The following is a 16,383-nucleotide window of genomic DNA, read 5'->3' as shown; positions in this document are numbered from 1 at the left end:
TTGTAATAAAATAAAATACAAGAAATAAAAGAAGCAATAAAAATACAATTAAAAATCAAGGTGAATATTTAATGCAGATTTGCCACGGACCACCCGAATGAATGAAGCTCACAGATCACTGGCAGTCCACGGACCACAGTTTGGGAACCTCTGTTCTAGAGTACCCACATGGGACCATTGTTAGCTAGTTGCATTCCTGCATTTTCTAAATAATGCTCTCGTGTTTTTTTAGACCCGGTTTATGGCTTTTGTGTGTGTGATAAAACAGAGTTGCAGCTGCAGCCTGTCCAGCATGGACAGGCAAGAGGGCATGACAGCTTTCAGGGATCCTCTGCCAGCTTCAGTTTGAACCAGAGTTCTCTGGGAAGAGTGACTGACTGTTAAACCATTCTGGGAACTGTAGTTCTGTGAAGGGAACAGGGGTCTCCTAACAACTCTCAGCACCCTTCACAAACTACACTTCCCAGGATTCTTTGGGGAAAGCCATGACTTTTTAAAGTGGAATAAATGTCTGGTGTGGATGAGGTCCTAGTCAGTTTCTGTTTGCAACATGTTGCGCGGAGCGACTTTAATTACTGCTTTCCTCACATTTTTATTTCCCTTTATTATTATTATTATTATTATTTATTAAATTTATATACCGCCTGACTAGCAATAGCTCTCTGGGCGGTGAACATAGAAATACACTAACATAGGAAATACAATAAATGACACAATATAATACAAAATAACACAGTCTAAAATCAATACAATAACATTTTTAAAATTAAATCAATTTAAATTAAAATGCTTCAGAGAATAGGAAGGTTTTAACCTGGCGCCAGAAAGAAAGCAGAGTCGGCGCCAGGCGCACTTCCTCGGGGAGACTGTTCCATAGTTCGGGGGCCACCACTGAGAAGGCTCTAGATCTTGTCACCACCCTCCGGGCCTCCCTATGAGTTGGAACCCGGAGGGCCTTCGTAGTAGAACGTAGTGTACGGGCTGGTTCATATCGGAAGAGGCGTTCCGCAAGGTATCGTGGTCCCGCACCGTATAAGGCTTTATAGGTTAATACCAACACTTTGAATCTGGCCCGGAAATATATTGGCAGCCAGTGCAAGCGGGCCAGAACAGGTGTTATATGCTCGGACCGCTTGGTCCTTGTTAGCAGTCTGGCTGCCGCATTTTGCACTAGCTGTAGCTTCCGAACTGTCTTCAGAGGTAGCCCTACATAGAGCGCATTGCAGTAATCCAAACGCGAGGTTACCAGAGCATGTACCACTGATGTAAGGTCCTCTTTACTCAAATAGGGACGTAGCTGGGCTACCAACCTAAGTTGGTAAAACGCATTCCTTGCCACCAAGGCTACTTGAGCACCTTGTCCACGTCCTCGAGCTGAACCAACTGGAACTCATCCAACAAAACATGACAAGACTGTGCTCTGGACACCTCACTAGGATCAACTGCTATAACTTGAGAGTCTAAGTCCCGGCGGATACATGAGATCTTATTCTGGAAGTGATCAGCAAACTGATTGCAGCAGGCCTCTGATGATTCCACCGTGTCCGGAGGGTTTGAATGAAGAAGCCCCTGAACAACTCGAAAGAGCTCCGCTGGGCGGCAGAGAGATGATTTAATAGTGGCAGCAAAATGATGTTTTTTAGCTGCCTTCACCGCTCCTACATACAGTTTAGTCGAAACACTAACCAGCGCATAATTGTATCCGTCGGGAGTTCGCCTCCATTTCCGCTCAAGCCGCCTCCTATCTTGTTTCATCGCTCTCAGCTCTGGAGTGTACCAAGGAGCTGTATGAGCTCTGCACAGGAGAGGGCGTGCAAGAGCGATCATGTCAACAGCCCGGGTCATCTCTGTATTCCACAGAGCGACCAGGGCTTCAGCAGGAGCGCCAGTCCTATCAGCCGGAAAATCCCCCAGAGCCCTTTGAAAACCCTCAGGATCCATTAGTCTCCGGGGGCGGACCAATTTAATAGGTCCCCCACCCTTGCAGAGGGAAGAGGTTACTGAAAGTCTAAACTTCAGCAAGCAGTGATCTGTCCATGACAAAGGGAGTGTTGTAAGACTCCCCACATCCAGATCACTATCCCCATGTTCAGTAGCAAAAACAAGGTCTAGAGTGTGCCCCGATACATGCGTTGGACCATTAACATATTGAGACAGCCCCATGGCTGTCATGGAAGCCATGAAGTCCTGAGCCGCACCAGACAAAGTAGTCTCGGCATGAATGTTGAAATCCCCCAGTACTAATAGTCTGGGGGATTTCAACAATATCTCCAAGACCACTTCCGCCAGCTCAGTTAGGGAAGCTGTTGGGCAGCAAGGTGGGCAGTACACCAAAAGGATTCCCAGCCTGTCCCTCTGGCCCAACACAAGGTGCAGACACTCCAGGTCAGTAACTGCATGAACATGGTGCTTGGTGAGTGAGATGAAACTCTTATAGACGACAGCAACCCCACCTCCCCGACCCTCAGATCTACCATGATGCTGAACCAAGTACCCCGCTGGGCAGAGCTGAGAGAGACCAACTCCTCCCTGCTCACCCACCCAGGTCTCGGTTATACATGCCAGATCGGCTGTCTCATCCACAATCAAATCGTGGACGAGGGAGGTTTTATTATATACCGATCTGGCATTTAAGAGCAGCAACTGGAGATCTGAGAGTTGGCTGAGAGGACTACCAACGACCTTGCGGGTGTGGGAAGGACCGGAACAAGGCACAGCCACAACATGTCTGGGCCGCGTTCCCCTTACCTGGCACGTCCTTCTCACAGCGCCATACCTTCCTTTGCCCATCACTACGGCAATTGGGGCCCCCTCAAGTCTCCCCGCCTGATAGATAAAGCTCTCTCCGAAGCACATAATAGAAACTTATATATACAACAATTATATGTATAAACAGCTATACATACAAACATATAAACATACACATTCACTCACGCATACATTCATATAGCCAACCACCCATTCATCTCAAACCAAATCGACACACCAACATAGTCCCGCACTCTGTGCGCGTAGAATCCGGCTCCAAGATCTCCCTTCTTCGCAGAGGATGACACCTTGAAACGGCCAGGTGACAATGGTGGCAAAAAGCATAGGCCACCAATAAGAAGCAGCAACCGCAGCGGCAACGATGGAAAAATGCAAGCACAGCCGCAAAAAACGCCAGCAGCAGCGGAGAAACAAAGCCGCAGTTGCCACGAGGCACAACCTGTAATACAGGGCGAGGCGTAGAGCAGCGGCAACAACAAAGGGCCTGACCTGCCGCGATGAAAGAGATGAAAGCAGTCCACCCAGCAACGGCCAGCCGCAGTCCCGGCAAGCGGCAGACGCTGCTCAACCGCAGCAGGAAGAAACCGAAAAGCCAGCAGCAGCAACAACACGGGAACACAGCGACAGCAGGGACAACGCTTTAGGATCTTAATGTGGGTAGAGAAAGGAAACTGAATGTTAGAAGATCCAGAACAGACTGAAAAAAGTACTTCTTTGCACAATGCTTAGTTAAACCATGGAATTCACTCCCACCAATCTGGAATTGAATTCTGGAATTGAATTCTTTGCATCTGTCTTCACAGTGGAAGTGTGCGGCAGCTGTGAAAAAGGCAAATTCCATGCTAGCGATAATTAGGAAAGGTATTGAAAATAAAACAGCCGATATCATAATGCCATTGTATAAATCTATGGTGCGGCCACATTTGGAATACTGTGTACAGTTCTGGTCGCCTCATCTCAAAAAGGATATTATAGAGTTGGAAAAGGTTCAGAAGAGGGCAACCAGAATGATCAAGGGGATGGAGCAACTCCCTTACGAGGAAAGGTTGCAGCATTTGGGGCTTTTTAGTTTAGAGAAAAGGCGGGTCAGAGGAGACATGATAGAAGTGTATAAAATTATGCATGGCATTGAGAAAGTGGATAGAGAAAAGTTCTTCTCCCTCTCTCATAATACTAGAACTCGTGGACATTCAAAGAAGCTGAATGTTGGAAGATTCAGGACAGACAAAAGGAAGTACTTCTTTACTCAGCGCGTAGTTAAACTATGGAATTTGCTCCCACAAGATGCAGTAATGGCCACCAGCCTGGATGGCTTTAAAATAAGATTAGACAAATTCATGGAGGACAGGGCTATCAATGGCTACTTGCTGTGATGGCTGTGCTCTGCCACCCTAGTCAGAGGCAGCATGCTTCTGAAAACCAGTTGCTGGAAGCCTCAGGAGGGGAGAGTGTTCTTGCACTCGGGTCCTGCTTGCGGGCTTCCCCCAGGCACCTGGTTGGCCACTGTGAGAACAGGATGGTGGACTAGATGGGCCACTGGCCTGATCCAGCAGGCTCTTCTTATGTTCTTATGGATGGCTTGAAAAGAGGATCAGACAAAGTCATGGAGGTAAGGCTGTCAATGGCTGCTACCTTTATCATTATTGTTTATGCACTTTTTATCCTGCCCTTCCTCCCTTAGGAGCCCAGGGCAGCAGAAGCTAGCCATGACAGCTACGTTCTACCTCCTATGCTCTATCTACTATCCATAATAGCTATGTTCTGCCTCCGCTGTTGGAGCCAGTAAGCTTCTGAATACCAGCTGCTGGGAATCACAACTGAGGAGAGTGCTGTTGCACTCAAGCTCTGCTACTGATTTCCCATAGATACCTGGTTGGCCACCGTAGGGACAGAGTGTTGGACTAGATGGGCCCTTGGCCTGATCCAGCAGTCTCTTATGTCAAAATAATGCTATCAAGCAAAACAGCACTACTTAAAAGAAAGAAGGAAAGAAAAGGAGAGGAAATAATTAATCTGTCTCCCCCCCTCCCACGGGAAGAGAAGCTGACCTTGATGGAATTTAGACAGGGTATTCATAGAATCATAGAATCATAGAGTTGGAAGGGGCCTTGTAGGCCGTCGAGTCCAACCCCCTGCTCACAGCAGGAAATCCACAGCTAGAGCATCTCTCGCAGATAGCTGTCCAGCCTCTGCTTGAAGACATCCAGCGAAGGGGATCCCACCACCTCCCTAGGCAGTCGGTTCCATTGCCGAACTGCCCTTACTGTCAAGAAGTTCCTTCTAATGTCCAATCTGAATCTACGCTCCTGCAACTTAAAACCATTAGACCTAGTCCTACCCTCTGGGGCAGCAGTGAACAAATCTGTACCCTCCTCTATGTGACAGCCCTTCAGGTACTTAAAGAGTGCAATCATGTCACCCCTCAGCCTTCTCTTCACCAGACTGAACATGCCAAGTTCCTTCAACCTTTCCTCATTAGACTTGTTCTCCATACCGGCTATCATCCTCGTCGCCCTCTTCTGAACCCGCTCTAACTTGTCTATATCTTTCTTAAAATGAGGCGCCCAGAACTGAACGCAGTATTCCAGATGAGGCCTGACTAATGCAGAATATAGTGGGACTATTACTTCCCTCGACCTGGAAACTATAGCTCTGTTTATGCAGCCCAAAACCGCGTTTGCCTTTTTTGCCACAGCATCACACTGCTGGGTCATGTTCAACTTGCGATCCACTACAATTCCAAGGTCCTTCTCACCGCACTAGTGCTAAGCCGGGTATTTCCCATCCTGTACCTGTGCATTTTGTTTTTGTGGCCTAAATGCAGAATCCTGCATTTGTCTTTATTGAATGTCATTTTATTAATTTCAGCCCAATTTTCTAGTCTATCCAGGTCCCTTTGGATTTTATTCCTGTCTTCCATTGTGTTAGCTATCCCTCCCAGTTTCGTATCATCTGCAAACAAACTTCATAAGGCTTCCCTCCACTCCATCATCTAAGTCAACTGATAAAAATGTTGAAGAGTATCGGCCCCAGGACAGAACCCTGTGGCACTCCACTCGAGACCTCCTTCCAGTCCGAAGCAGAGCTACCGACGACCACTCTTTGAGTACTGTTTTCCAACCAGTTGTGAATCCACCTGACAGTATTTCCATGTAGTCCGCATTTGACTAGTTTGCTAATCAAAAGGTTGTGGGGGACTTTGTCAAACGCCTTGCTGAAATCTAGATAGATGACATCTACAGCATTTCCACCATCTACTAAGCTAGTTCAAGGGTGAACTCAGCAGCTATACATTCACTAATCTCCCAGCTGGGATCAATAGGGATGGCCAAAGCTGCAAACAGGGGGCTCTCATTTAGGATGAAAAAGGATTAATTCTAGACATTATGGAAAGTTCTTGATAGACATTATGGATTGAACTCAACATAACACTAAGGTGATGTTCCATCAGTGCAAGGATTCTCCCCCCCCGTGTTGTTCCACTGTGTACCCTCTAACTCTGTTCTGGGGGTTCTCCATTCTTCTGGAGCAGGCCTGGGACAGCATGTGGCACACAGTGGGGAAGAGGGGGGTGAAATCCCATTGCACTAGTGCAAATCCTTGTGCTAGATCCTCCGTGGCACAGAGTGGTAAGCGGCGGTAACGCAGCCAAAGCTCTGCTCACGGCCAGAGTTCGATTCCAATGAAAGGAGGAAGTCGAATCTCTGGTAAAAGGGGTCGAGGTCCACTCAGCCTTCCATCCATCCCTGGTCAGTAAAATGAGTACCCGGCCTATGCTGGGTGGTAAAGAAAGGCCGGGGACGGAACTGGCACTCCCACCCCATATATATGGTCTGCCTAGTAAACGTCACAAGACGTCACCCTAAGAGTCGGAAACAACTCGCGCTACAAGTGCGGGGACACCTTTACCTTTTTTAATCCTTGTGCTAGCACAAGTATTTTCAGTGAATACCACCCAAAGGAAGGATCTTGACCATGGGGAAGGCCATTGCTGGAAAACTGAGCATCTCATTAAGCGCAGAGTGGAACCTTTGGGTGGCATCCAACGAATGAATCCAATCATCACAAGATTTCCACTCGCACAACAGGATTTCCCCCTTCCTCCCTCTCACACCACCACACACCCTCCCTAAATTTGCTCCAGAGGGTTTGGAAAACCCTTAGAACAGATTTAGAAAGAGCGCAAGGGGAGAAGAGATCTGTTGTGCAAGAGGAAACCATTGTGCTGATGGGACATGTTCCTTAGCGCTACTTTGGACACCACCCTCTGTGTTATTTGCCCTTGCAACTGACTGCAGAAAAGGAACGCCTCAGTGGTGCCAAAGGGCTCTAATGTGCGTCACCCGAGTCTCCTTCTGTGTTGCCCTGGGCTCCTTCTGGGTGGAAAGGCCAGCTATAAATTTAATAAAGAATAATGAAACTAAATATGCAATAATAATGTGGAAGCAACCCTGCTGGATCCCAAGGAAGGTGCACCAGTTCAGCATCTGTTTTCCAAACACTGGGCTAGATAACAAATAGTTTGACCCAAGCAGCTTCCCATGTGGGTGGATTGCACACTTGTGGCACCCAGTAGATAGGTGTGCACATAAGTATATCTCAGTACACTGATGTATCGGCCCATTTATTTTGTGCACAGTCGACATTTTCCTTTTGCCTAGCTGCACCCATAGAAAGTGCAGACTGTGCCATTGCTATTTGTGTTCCTCATCAGTTGGGCCCCTCCCTTCCCCTCCCTGCAGTCTTTCTCTTCTCTGCCCGTTCGGCGTCCTTGACCCAGAGAAGCCTGGCGTTCATATACTTCCTTTTTGGCCTTTGCAGAAACCCTCCTCTCCATGGCGCCACTGCAAAGCTGGCTGTGGGAAGGCGGGGGATCCTGAACTCTCACAAAGGGCTTTCCCATTTCATGCTTCCTATACCATCCCCCTGCCCACACACACACACTTCCCAGAGACATCCGCAATGTAGGGACAGAGAGGTGGGAGAAAGGCACTCAGTATAATCGCAGATTCGTCTAAGATTTTCTAGATTGTGAACATGCTTGTGTTATTTTTTACACAGCACTAGGGATAGATACAAAATCAATGATGATTTGTTTTGCCATAGGCCAGGAATAGGGATGGAAAAATCTGCCAATTTTGGTCCTCTCAGTTTTGCATTTTTCCACTCTTAAATTCAGTTCTCCACACTTCTCCAGCAATTTGTGGGTTTTTTAAAAAAAAGTCCTCATGAAAATTCTCTAGCTTATTCGTGCAAATTTCTGCTAATAAACACATTTTTGTCTGTAGTTTTGACTAAGGTACACATGTTTGTAAGCAACTGCCCCTTATATAATGCATTTTGTGTTTTTTCCCCACTCATTTATTTATTTCTATGCACACCCCCTAACATATGGATTTTTGTAAATATTGTTTGGTTGGCGAACTGCATTGCAAAATTCGGATGAGTGCAAATTTCAGAGGGTGGCTGTGTTTTGCTTCTCATATTGCTTCAGAAAGTATGAATTTGATAGAAGTAGCTTAAAATGCAAACTGAATCAAATTTCTCCCCCATGTCTAACCAGGAATGGCTCACCAGTGGCCTGCAAACCAGCTCTAGCCCCTGATGCTATTTCATCTGGTCCCTGTAGGGCCTGCCTTGTTTTAATCGAGGTAATCACAAATGAGATGCCCGCAGTCTCGGTTTGAAGGAAGAGCAATTGGTTTCACAAGCTGTGCAATTCTCATGTTGCACGGCTCATCCAACGCTCGGCACATCAGAGGACTCGAGATTTGCCATGTTGCACAATATCAGAATCAGTCGAGCACAGGGGAGCAGGTAAGCACCCACACAGCATATGCTAGTCTTTAAAGGAGCATCATGCCCTCGGAGAGCCCCCCCGTTTTAAAAAAATCCTTTTCACCAGCTGCGACACTCAGCGCTCTGCCTCCTTTCCTGGGTATATTGCAATGACAAACTTGTTTCTAGCTCCAGCCATCGGGGTCCATTTAAAACAAGAATCTTTTTGTCCATTCCAGAAGCATCCTTGCCTGGTAAACAAAACAAACTAAATGTAAATAAACAACACATGCATTAACCTCTTTATTATTATTTTTATCACATACTTAACAAAAAAAGAAAAATTAAATTAGAGAAAGGGGGGAGGGCAAAGGACACCCTCCATCGATTCACATTAAGAATACAGTAACCCTCAATATATCCATCTTAATTTAAACATATAAATTGATAAAAGGCATCCAAACGTCCAGATAGGTATCCACACAAAGTTGGCATGTATAAGAAATGTGTTCAAAGGTAGCAAGGGCAGTGAGGTCCTCAGATCATTGCATAATAGTGGGTATTTACTAGGGATGGGTGAGAAATTCAATTCAGTGTGCATTTCAGGCAGAATCTATCCAATTCACGCTTTCCAAAATAATTTGAGAACCCAAAAACAGTCATCCTTCCAAATTTGCACTTATTCAAATTTTGCAATGCAGTTCGTCAAACAATGTTTACAAAAATGGATATATTAGGGGAAAGTGTGCATAAAAATGAATATATGAGTGAAAATAATGTGCAAAATGCATTATATAACAAGAAATTGGTTGCAAAAATGTTTATTGTCGTCAAAACTGCCTGCAAAAATATGTCTAGGAGACATTCGCACTAACATGCTGGAGAGTTTTCATGAGGATTTTTAAAAAAAAAAAATCACAAATTCCTGCAGAAATGTGGAGAACTGAGTTTAAGACTGGAAAAATGAGAAACTGAGAGAAACGAAACTGACAGACTTTCCATCTCTAGCTTTTACCTTTTCAGGTTTTGTGTATAAGTGAACATAAGGGCTCACAAAATCCATTTTGTTGTCCTGCTGTTAATCCCCATGCTACAGGAATATAATTTAAAAATGCATGAACATCTGCAAGTATCAAGGATTTTGCCAGTACAAAATTTATCTAGACAACAATCTCAGACTAAAAGTAATATTTTGTTATTTATTTATTATTTGATTTATATCCCGCCCTTCCTCCCAGCAGGAACCCAGGGTGGCAAACAAAAGCACTAAAAACACTTTAAAGGTAAAGGTGTCCCCGCACTTACAGTGCGAGTCGTTTCTGACTCTTAGAGTGACGTCTTGCGACATTTACTAGGCAGACCGTATATATGGGGTGGGATTGCCAGTTCCTTCCCTGGCCTTTTTTTACCCCCTAGCACATGCCGGGTACTCATTTTACCGACCACGGATGGATGGAAGGCTGAGTGGACCTAGACCCCTTTTACCGGAGATTCTACTTCCTCCTTCCGTTGGAATCGAACTTCGGCTGTGAGCAGAGCTTTCGGCTGCGTTACCACCGCTTACCACTCTGCGCCACGGAGGGTCATAAACACGTTAAAACATCATAAAAACAGACTTTAAAATATATTAAAACAAAACATATTTAAAAGCATGTTTTTAAAAAGCTTTCAAGACATCTTTTAAAAAAGGTTAAAAACATATTGTTTTTTTAAAAAAAAACATGTACTGGTAGCCTCCAGGCTGGATTACTGTAATGTGCTCTATGTGGGGATGCCCTTGAGGTTGGTTCTGAAGCTGCAGCTGGTGCAAAATGTGGCAGCGAGACTGCTAACTGGGGCAGGGTATCAGCAACATGTCACTCTGCTGCTGAAAGAATTGCACTGACTGCCCATTTGCTACCAGGCCAAGTTCAAGGTTTTAGTTTTGGTGTACAAAGCCCTATCCAGCATTGGGACCAGAATACCTGAAAGACCGTCTTATCCCTCATATACCCAGTCCATCACTGCACTCTGCAGGTGAGGGCCTCCTGCAGAGACCATCTTATCAGGAGGTCCATTCTGCACAACATAGAAAACAGATCTTTAGTGTGGCGGCACCTATCCTGTGGAACTCCCTACCCTTAAATATTAGGTAGGCGCCATCTCTGTTATCTTTTTGGTGCCTATTGAAGACCTTCCTCTTTCAACAAGCCTTGTAAATTGAGACTTTATCCCAGGCTGCGTCTGTGTTGGAATCGCTTTTTAATATGTTTTTACAACTTTTTTTAAAAAAACAATGTTTTTAACCTTTTTAAAAAATATCTTGAAAGCTTTTTTAAAAAATGGTTTTAAAGTTGCTTTTTTTTAATGTATTTTAAAGTCTGTTTTTATGATGTTTAAAGTGTTTTTAGTGCTTTTGTTTACCGCCCTGGGCTCCTGCTGGGAGGAAGGGCGGGATATAAATCAAATAATAAATAAATAAATAGGGCAGCCTGCCCACCAACTTCTCATGTCAGTGCGCATGCTACACACATTCCACGTGCATGCCTGCCATCAACGAAGGTGGTGGCAGTGGTGTCAACCTGTTAGGGATGTCCCTGCCACCATCTTGGCTGATGGAAGGCATGTGTGCTGAGTGCATGGAGCATGTGCACGAATACACTAACATGACAGGTAGGTGGAACGGGCGGTCTTATTGAAGCCCATACTGCCTGTATGGAGGTGTGTGCCTGGGAGCTCCCATTCCATATCTCAGGTCAGGGGTACCACCCTTCCACACTAAGGAGGGGTCCCTCAGGGGCCCTTGGCCAGAGCCCAACCTGGCTGCCCACTGGCGGTGGGCCTGCTTCAAGGGCCAAAGAGCAATTCTTTTTCAGAGCCAGGTATTCTGGTGTGGTGGTCAAGAGAATGCCTGTGCCACTGTGGCAAACTGCAGTGATGGTGCAGGCATTTTTCCAGCCACCTCACCAAATTTGGCTCCCAAGCAGTGTCCACACATCTCCATACAGGCCTGGTGGTGAGTGAGTGAGTTGTGAGTCTGTTCAGTGAATGGCCATTTCTGAGCCTTGAGGTCCTCAGCCGCTGCCTGACCTGGCCAACTGCTGGTGCCAGGCCTGGTGGCTAGCTTTCTTGGCCTGAGGACCGCATTCCCCCTTGGCCAACAGCATGTGCTGTTTAAAACATTAAAAGCAAAAAAACTTGAAGTCTGAAGTCAAACCACCATTGAACTGAAGACCCTTTTGTAACCTTTTTTATAATGTCAGAAGGTTCCCTCTGACTTTGCCCATACATCTCCACTGCTGCTCCTAACCAAGGAGGGATCTCAGAAGCCTGATATGCGCTTGTAACTTGAACAATGACAGCCTCCTTCCCTGTCCCGCACAATTCCCAGAAATGCATAACCTCTTGTTAACATCTCCCTTGGGAGGCGCATGCCAGTCAGCCGGCCTTGTCGGCACCAATGCAAAAGAACACTCCCTTCCACCTACTGGCAAAGGAAGCTTGCAATGGTCCTGAAAGAGGGAGTCCTTTGAGGCTTCTCATAGAAGCCACAGAAGCGGGAGGCTGGAGGGAGGGTGGTGTTCAGTAAGAATGACGGGAAAAGTGACAATTGGCTCATTTGCTGGGAAATTGCCAGCTTTATGATTTGGTTTGGGATTTCCCCTACACCCACCCAAGAGGAGCCTTGGAATATGCAGTTCTTCCACCCAGAGACCCAAGTGGTACAGTCTCAGCCGGGTTCTACCACATGGCTCTTTTGAATATTTAATTATTTTATTTATTTATTATATTTACACCCTGCCTTTCTTTTCATGCCAGAAACCCAAGGTGGCTTACATATGGTTCCCAGGAGGTCTCCCATCCAGGCACTGACCAGACCTGACCCTGCTTAGCTTCAGCAGGGAGCAGGCCTCATGTGCCTTCAGACCATAGCCTGGGACCACAGTCTGGGAATAGGCTGACATTAGTGTTTAAAGCCCTAAACGACTTAGGTCCCAAATATCTGAAAGACCGCCTCTTTCCCTACAGACCCTCTCAGGTGTTGAGATCAGCAGACGAGGCCCTTTTGGTAGGTCCACCACCCTCAGAAGTTCAGGGGCTGATGGCCTGGAAGAGGGCATTCTCTGTGGCAGCCCCTAGGCTGTGGAACTCCCTCCTCACCAAGGTGCATCTCGCAACTTTATTGTACGACTTTCGACGAATGCTGAAGATACACCTCTTCACCCTGGCCTTCAACACCTGAGATGTATATTTTAAGGACCCACCCTTTTTTCTGTGATGTTGTTTGGGTTGTTTTTAACTGTTTTTAATTATATGTTTTTAAATTGTTGTAACCCACCTTAGGACCTTTGGGTGAAGGGCACCAGCAGCAGGAGGAGGAGGAGGAGAAGGAGAAGAATTTTGGCTCTGCTATAGGGAACATATGGAAAGATATGCATTGCCTTGACATGTAATATCACAGTATGGGATGTATCTCTCTCTCTTCCGGAGTGGATTTCAGCCTTCGAATTGTGTGCATGCATCTTTGGTAGGGTTCAGGCTTCCATCCTTTGGCTGAAATTGAATGATGAGGCACAGGCTGAACCCCTGTCTGAGATCCCTCAGGTTTCAGGTTCAAGGCTTTCTGTGGGCTTGGAACTTGCTTTGAATCATATATATCATTTTAGTAGCTCCTAACAGAGTCATTTTCCTTCGGTGGCTGGTGTTAGGAAGTAGTTCTGTATATAAGACTTGCTTCTCCATCCTTGTCCTGTGTCAGGCTTGGAGAACCTATCTCAGGCCCAGGAGATGGATATGGCCCTCCAGGCCTCTCTGTCTGGCCCTTGGGACTCTCCCAGGCCACACCCCCTCTCCCAAGGCACATCCTTCAATGGCCCTTCTCTACATTCTCTTAAGTGTTTCCCCCCCCCATCTGGGATGTATCTTTGAGTTGTGATAAGACCTCTTACTTTGTCTGCATGGTAAATGGAAGTAGCATAGTATTAAGTCACCAATTCCATCAGGGCAAGGGTTTTTCCTTGTGCAAGAGAAGGTTCTCTCCCTTTCTTCCCCTACCCCCACCGTAAGCCCCCTAAATCTTTTCTGGGTTTCCCCCCAACACTCTGGAGCAGATTTGGGGATGGTGTGGGGCCTCCACAGGGAGAGTGTGGGAGTCCTCTTGCAGTAGCAGTAATCCTTGCACACACACAGCTTTGCAGTTGAGTATCACCCATTGTCTGTGTATGGGGTGTGTGAAAAATGTCTGACTTCTGCCTGGCTGGAAACTAGCCTATGGTACAGAGTTAAGAATCACATCCATTGCTCCACCGAGTTTTGCCTATGGCACTGCCCACCACTGCTGCGCAGCCCCTGGAAAGTTCCCCACAAGGAAATGTGGCCCTTGGGCAGGAAAAGATTCCCCACCCCTGTGCCATGTGATGAAATCATTGCTATGAAATCATTGTGTGGCCTTGGGCAAATCATTCTCTCTCACACCCAGTTCCCCACCTGGGAAATGGGAATATTCACGACCACCCTCACAGGGTTCCACCCTGTATGAACACACAACTTTTCTTGATTGCCTCGAGGTAGGGATGGGTGAGGAATTCTGTTCAGTTCACATTTAAAGCCAGATCTATCAAAGTTGCATTTTGCAAAACAATGTAAGAACCGGAGCAGCCGTCCTTTGAAATTCACACTTATCCGACTTTTGCGATGCAGTTTCCCAAGCAACCAAAGTTTACACAAATGCATTGAATAAGGGGAAGAATGCGTAAAAATAATTGGTGAAAATAACTTACAAAAATGCATTATATTAAGAGAAATTGCTTGCAAAAATGTGGACAAAAATGTCTTTATCAAGAAAAATTTGCTCTAAAATGTTGAAGAATTTTCATAAGGATTTAAAAAAATAAATTGCAGGCTGCTGCAGAAATGTGGAATACTGAATTAAAGATTGGGGAAAATGAGAAACTGAGAGAACCAGACCTGACAGATCCTTCCATCCCTACTTTGAGATGATTCATACCCACCCCAGGGAACCAGGTGAGTTGCTGTTTAGAAGCTTGATGCAGAAATGCGTGGTGAGATGTTCACCTCTGTGAAAAAGGAATGGGAAGGTTGTTACTCTTCTGGCTCCCCTTATGCATTTTGACTTATGTTGTACACTGCTTAGAGTTTTATTTAAATATAAGCAGTATATAAATGGTCTAAATAATAATAATAATAATAATAATAATGCATTAGGCTGCTTGTGTAACAACCCTTAAGATCCTTTGAACAGCCTTCTCCAGATCTATTAACATGTGGGTTATCAACAAAATTTAGCTGAAGCAACGTTTGCAGCAAATCTGAGAGTTCCTTCTGTAGGCAATGTTGGGGAAGCCAAGGTCAGGCTCATCCCTCCCCAATTAACAGATTACCTTGTAGTATCTACAGGTCCATTCAAAAGCACCTTAGCTTTTGCTGGAAGACTCACAGGGTGTTGAAGTGCAGTGTTGTTTTCTTGTACTTTTACATAACAGTTGATCCATACCTATTCAGAATAGTCATGTGGTTTGTTGTTGTTGTTGTTATGTGCCTTCAAGTTGATTACGACTTATGGCGACCCTATGAATCAGCGACTTCCAAGAATATCTGTCATGAACCACCCTGTTCAGATCTTGTAAGTTCAGGTCTGTGGCTTCCTTTATGGAATCAATCCATCTCTTGTTTGGCCTTCCTCTTTTTCTACTCTCTTCTGTTTTTCCCAGCATTATTATCTTTTCTAATGAATCATGTCTTCTCATTATGTGTCCAAAGTATGATAACCTCAGTTTCATCATTTTAGCTTCTAGTGACAGTTCTGGTTTAATTTGTTCTAATACCCAATTATTTGTCTTTTTCTCAGTCCATGGTATGTGCAAAGTTATCCTCCAACACCACATTTCAAATGAGTTTATTTTTCTCTTAATCCACGTTTTTCACTGTCCAACTTTCACATCCAGTGACGTCACTAGGGTTGGTGTCACCCAGTGCGGTAACTCATGGTGTCACCCCCATGGACCTCCTCCCGTACCAGACCATACAGAATCCTTAGTAATGTTTTTTGTACTAATGTTACTCATAAATCGTAATTCCCGTATATCACTGAATGTAATGGCAATAGTAGTGACATAAACAACTAGCAAAATTAAAATTACACCTTTAAATTACAATATCATACGCACAGCCTAAATGTATTTACATGTATACATAGTTTCATGTGGTTAAAGTGAAAATTCGGTAAGAAAACAATAGAATTTGAAGTAAAAACGTTTAAGAACTACATCAAAATTATGTTCATTTTAACATTAACCTTTACTGTTACATGAGATACATTAATGGATTAGGTTTGTATAATCAATAATGGCCCAAATAATGTAGAAGTTGTAGACAAATGCATTTGGAAATATACTCATAAATGAAATAATGCCAAAAAAATAAACAGGAACAAATACACAAACATTTCAGCACTTAATGAACATCTCAACTAAATCAGAACTTTCCTTTCCTGGCCTTCAAAGCTGCAAACTTGTGAATCACTTCATCAAAATCAATGCCTTTCACCGACTCACTTTCAGTTGATAATATCACAAGATCGGAAAGCCTTGACTGTCCCATGGTAGATCGCAAATAGATCTTTATAAGTTTCAGCTTTGAAAAGCTCCTCTCACATGAAGCCACAGACACACAAATCGTCAGAAATAATTTTAGGCTTAGTGAAAGGGTTGGGAGAGATTCTACAAAGTCCCATTCAGCTATGAATGTCAAAACATTGAATATGCTAAAGCCAATCTTTGGCTTCTTCCAGATCAATCTCCACACAAACAACCTAGAATATTTTTTCCATTTCACAAG

This window comes from Rhineura floridana, chromosome 6 (genome assembly GCF_030035675.1).
Source record: "Rhineura floridana isolate rRhiFlo1 chromosome 6, rRhiFlo1.hap2, whole genome shotgun sequence".
Lineage (NCBI taxonomy): Eukaryota > Metazoa > Chordata > Lepidosauria > Squamata > Rhineuridae > Rhineura > Rhineura floridana.
The sequence above is the reverse complement of the archived record's forward strand: the minus strand, read 5'-3'. Positions refer to the sequence as shown.